Source organism: Pteropus vampyrus, unplaced genomic scaffold (assembly GCF_000151845.1).
Source record: "Pteropus vampyrus isolate Shadow unplaced genomic scaffold, Pvam_2.0 Scaffold715, whole genome shotgun sequence".
NCBI lineage: Eukaryota > Metazoa > Chordata > Mammalia > Chiroptera > Pteropodidae > Pteropus > Pteropus vampyrus.
Window position 1 is genome coordinate 834,803 of NW_011889496.1, and position 6,000 is coordinate 840,802.

The window sequence follows — 6,000 nt, forward strand, 5'->3', positions numbered from 1 at the left end:
TTATGCCAGTACCGTGCTGTTTTGATTACTGTAGCATTGTTTGATATCTGGTAGTGTGATACCTCCAACTTTGTTCTTCTTTCTCAAGATTGCCATGGCTATTCAGGGTTTTTTACGGCCCATATAAATTTTAGGATTGTTTCTTCTATCTCTGAAAAAATGGCATTGGCATTTTGATAGGGATTGCATTGAATCTATAGATTGCTTTGGGTAGTATGGCCATTTTAACGATTTTGATTTTTGTACCCATGAACAAGGTATATGCTTCTATTTATTTGTATCTTCTTTAATTTCTTTTTTCAATAACTTATAATTTTCTGAAAATAGGTCTTCTACCTCCTTGGTTAATTTGATTCCCTGGTATTTTATAGTTTTTGACACAATCGTAAATGGGATTGTTTTCTTAATTTCTCTTTCTGAAAGTTTATCATTTGTATGTAAAAATGCCACTGACCTCTGAATATTTATTTTGTAACCTGCTACTTTACTGAATTCATTTATCTGTTCTAATAGTTTTTTGGTGGAATCTTTAGAGTTCTCTATATATCGGATCATGTCATTGGCAAATAATGAGGGTTTTACTTCTTTCCATTTCAGATGCCTTTTATTTCTTTTTCTTGTCTTATTGTCGTGGCTAAGACTTCCAATACAATGTTGAAGAGGAGTGGTGAAAGTGGGCATCTCTGTCTTGTTCCTCATCTTAAGGAAAATGCTTTTAGAAAATGCTAGCTGTCGGTTTGTCATATATGGTCTTCATTATATTGAGATATATTCCCTCCATTCCCACTTTGCTGAGAATTTTTATCAAAAATGGATGTTGGATTTTTTCTAATGCTTTTTCTGCATCTATTGATATGATCCCCATGGTTTTTATCTTTAGATTTGTTAAAGTGGTGTATCGTATTAATTGATTTGCAGATATTGCACTAACCTTGCATCCCAAGAGTAAATCCAATTTGATTATGGTGTATGATATTTTTAATGTATTGCTGAATTCAGTTTGCTAATATTTTGTTTAGAATTTTTGCATCAATGTCATAAGAGATAAGGCCTATAGGTTTGTTTTGTTTTGTTTTGTTTGTAATGTCTTTACTTGGTTTTGGAATCAAGGTTATGGTGGCCTCATAAAAGGAATTAGAGAACCTTCCAACTTCTTGAATTTTTTGGAATCATTTGAGAAGTATAAGTGTTAATTCCTCTTTGAATGGTAAAATTTGCCTCTGAAGTCATCTCTTCCAGGACTTTGTTTTTTGGGGAGGTTTCTGATTACTAATTCTATTTCATTGGTGGTGATCAGTTGGTTCAGATTTTCTGTTTCTTTTTCACTCAGTCTTGGAAGATTGTATGCTTCTAGGAATGTGTCCTTTTTTTCTAGATTGTCCAATTTGTTGGCATATAACTGCTTGTAGTATTTTCTTATGAACCTTTGTATTTCTGTGAAGTCTGTAGTTATTTCTCCTCTTTCACTTCTGATTTTATTTGGGTCTCTCTCTTTTTTCCTTGATGAATCTGGTTAAAGGTCTATTAATTTTGTTTATCCTTTCAAAGAACCAGCTCTTGGTTTCATTAATATTTTGTATTCTTTTTCTAGGCTCTATTTCATTTGTTTTCCCTCTGATTTTTATGATTTCCTTTCTTCTATTCACTTTGGGCTTTGTTTGCTGTTCTTTTTCTAGTTCTTTTGATTGTAAATTAGATTGTTTACTTGAGCTTTTTTGTTGTTGTTTCTTGAGGTAAACCTGTATTGCTATGAATTTCCCACGTAGGATTGCTTTCGCTGTGTCGTATAAATTTTCAGTCATTGTGTTTTCATTTGTCTTTAGTATCTTTTGATTTCTTCCTTGATCTTATTAATAACCCATTCATTGTTAAGTAGTATGTCATTTAGCCTTTATGTGTTTGTGTATTTTCCTATTTTTTTCTTGTAGTTGATATCTAGTTTCATACCATTGTGATCAGAGAAGACAGTTGATATGATTTCAATCATCTTAAATGTATTGAGACTTTATTTGTGTCCTAACATGTGGTCTATCCTGGGAAATGTTCTATATGCAGTTGAGAAGAATGTGTGTTTTGCTGCTGTGGGGTAAAATGCTCTGAAAGTATCTATTTAGTACATATGTTCTAGTGTGTCTTTTAGGCCCATTGTTTTCTTGTTGATTCTTTGCCTGAAAGATTTGTCCATTGGTGTCAATGGGGTGCTAAAGTCTCCTCCTGTGAGTGTATTACTATTGATCTCTCCTTTATGTCATACATAATTGCTTTATGTATCTTGGTGCTCCTATTTTGTATGTGTATAAGTATGCTAGGGTTATGTCCTCTAGATTTTTATTGACCCTTTTATTGTTTTGTAATGCCCTTTTTTTGTCTCATATTATTGCCTTTATTTTAAAGTCTATTTTATCTGATATAAGCATTACTATCCTAGCTTTTAATTTCAGTTTGCATGAAGTATTTTTTTCCCATCATTTTACTTTTAGTCTCTGAGTGTCGTTGGATCCGAAGTGGGTCAGTATATGCATGGGTCTTGTTTTCTTATTCATTCAGTTACTCTATGTCTTTTGATTGGAGCATTTAATCCATTTACATTTAAAATGATTACTGATAGATATATTTTTACTGCCATTTTATTATTCATATTTATTATTTATCTTTTCTTTTTTACCCCTTCTCTTTTTACAGAAGACCCTTTAACATTTCTTGTAATGCTGGCTTGTTGGTGATGAATTTCTTAAGCTTTTCCTTGTCTGGGAAGCTCTTTATCTTACCTTCCATTTTAATTGAAAGCCTTGCTGAATAGAGTATCTGTGGTTGTAGATTTTTTTTTTTTCATAACATTGAATGTGCCTTGCCATTCCCTTCTGGCCTGCAAAGTTTCTAATGAAAAGTCAGCAGACATTCTTATTGGGGTAGCTTTGTAAGAAACTAGCTTCCTTTCTCTTGCTGCTTTTAAGATTCTCTCTTTGTATTTGACTATTGGCATTTTCATTATGATGTGTCTTGGTGTAGGTCTGTTTGAATTCCTCTTGTTTGGGACACTTCGTGCTTCCTAAACTTGTATGTCTAATTCCTTTGCCACGTTAGGGAAGTTCTCTGTCATTATTTCTTCAAATAGTGTCTCAATCTTTTGTTCTCTCTCTTCCTCTTCAGGTATTCCTATGATTCGATATTTTTACACTTCATGTTGTCCCAGCAGTCTCTTATACTATCTTCATTTCTTAAACTCTTTTATCTTTTTGTTGTTCTGATTGGGTTTATTCATCTCCCTTGTCTTTAATTCACTGATTCGATCTTCTGCTTCATCCAATCTACTGTTGAATCCTTCTAGTGTATTCTTCATTTCAGTTATTGTATTCTTCATTTCTCCCTGGTACTTTTTTATGGTTTCTATGTCTTTTTTAGTACTTACTATCTCTCTGTTGAGGTTCTCTTTGTGCTTATCCATTCTCCCCATAAGTTCATTGAGTATGCTTATAACCATCATTTTGAACTCTGTCTCTGGTAAGTTGCTTGCCTCCATTTCATTTAGCCTATTTTCTATAGTTTCTCCTGTTGTTTCATTTGCGACACGTATCTTTGTTTTCTCATTTTATTAGAATTTCTGTGTTTATTTTTATGTGTCATGAATATTTGCTTCATCCCTCAGCCCTGGCCAGATGGTCTAATGTAAAAGGTGTCCTGCGTGGCCCAGTGGTGCACTCTCCCTGATCCCTTATGCCGGAGCTCTGGACGTGAACTTTGTGTGGGTTGTTGCCAAGACTTTATTGTTGTTAGTAGATCAGTGGGTGAGATTAATGTTCAGGCTGACTAATTGTGGGAATTGGCTTCACCCTCAGGATAAGAGTTGTTGTGTGGGGCCTGACCCCACTAAGTGGGATTTGCCCTAGCAGGCTCGTGTACTTGTTGCAACCACCCTTTGTGTGTATCACTAATGGAACTAATCAGTAGTTGCTGTGTTGTGGTCTGATGTCAGCCTCCAGATGCGCTGGCTTTGTGGTCCTTGGGGAGGGGCTCCCCCGTAGGCCAAGGTCAGCCACTATTTTTCATTGCTCAGGGCTACCCAGTGAGAACTACAACACAATCCGATGATAATTGTTGCTTATGCTAGATCGGCTTTGATGTTTCTTCTTTATATTATCAGATGTAGGTGTTATGATCAGCTGGACTTCAGGTGATTCTCCACGTTGATTATTTTATAATTTGGTTGTAATTTCAATGCAGACCTGGGAGAAGACAAACCCGGCTTTTACCTAATCTGCCATCTTCCCTCAAGCATCTTGAGAGTCATCAGGGTTTTTATTTTTAAGATAACATTTTAATAATAGATCATATGAAATACATAGTAATTTTAATGATGATAAATCAGCTTTAAATAAAAGACAGTAAACAGGCAATTATAAAGCGCCAAGAAAATTAAAATAAGACACACAGTAAAAGCAGTTTATGATGAACATAAACCTTTTAATGGTGATTTTTTAAAATCTGGAGTTTAATTTTTTTCATGCTGCATCCAGTGTTTTGGCAATAAATACCCCAGAGATAAGGTTAGTTTGCTAATTTATTCTTATTTCATCAGAATACAATATTCAAAACACCCTCAGCACACTCCACTTTAAAATTTATTGGTTAATAACATTATATAGGTTTCAAGTGAACACTTCAATAATACATCATATGTATAAGGCATTGTGTGTTCATCATCCAAAGTCAAATCTCCCTCCATCACCATATATTTGACGGTTTACCCTTATCTACCTCCCCCTTTCCTCCTACCTTCTGGTAACCACTAAACTGTTATCCATGTTCATGAGTCTGTTTGTGTCATTCATTTGTTGATTTCAGTTTTATATCCCACATATGAGTGAAATCATATGGTTCTCAAACTTCTCTGTCTGACTTATTTCTTGTAGCATAATTTCAAGATCCATTCATGTTGTCACAAATGGCAGTATTTCTTCTTTCTGAGTGTCCAAAACATGGAAACAACAAAGGGTCCTTCCATAGATAATTGGATAGAGAAGGTGTGGTACATATATATAATGGAATATTACTCAGCCGTAATGACACTCTTTTGATTATGATGGCTGAGTGAGAACACGCCCATTTATTTTGAGCTTTATTTGTTGAGATAAAGTTGACATGCCCACTGGTGAGAGTAGTTTGTTAGTTCTTGAATCCCTTCTATTGCAAGAAAGATTGAACTGAAGGGAGTGAAAGGTAACTTTCATCTTCATTCTCTGGCCAGAGGATATCCAGAACACCACTTTCCCCAGCTACACCTACTGAACACACACACACACACACACACACAATCTGTAAAATGTACTCCCCTCTGATTTGCACAGGATATAAATATTTATTTTGCTTTTCACTACAGATGTAAAAATTTTCATAAATTTGTTACAGGTTCTGCATCCTTTGATAAATTGCCATTCTTTTCAGAGACTGACTCAGACTAACACTACATTTACATTTTTGGAATGACTATGATGGTGATGGTAATAGCAATAAAGATATATACCTGGCACACGCTAAGCTTTTATAAACCTTTGTTTAATTAATAAATGATAATAAAAAATATCACCATCGCTGTCATTGAGGTCTTCTAATTTATTTGTAGATATAAAACATAACAAACTAATTGAATTTTTTTTTGATCTTCAGTGATTCCTTTAATATTGATTTAATAAAATATAGATTAAGGACATATTCTATATTCTCAACCCAGAATGTGTTTCCTACTTTCATTCATCTAACAAATAATTAACATCTATCACTCAACAGGTGCAGTGAGAGTAACTAAGAAAAAGACGTGAAAACCATTGCAGACAAGAAAAGAGAATTGCAATACAATGTGAGATAAATAATTGTTGGGATGTAATGGCTATATATGAATAAAGAATTAACTCAGTATTGGAGAAATCAAGAAAGACTGTGAAGCAAATAATATTTGAATTGAGACTTATAAAATATGTAAAAATTAAGAGGTAAAGAATGATA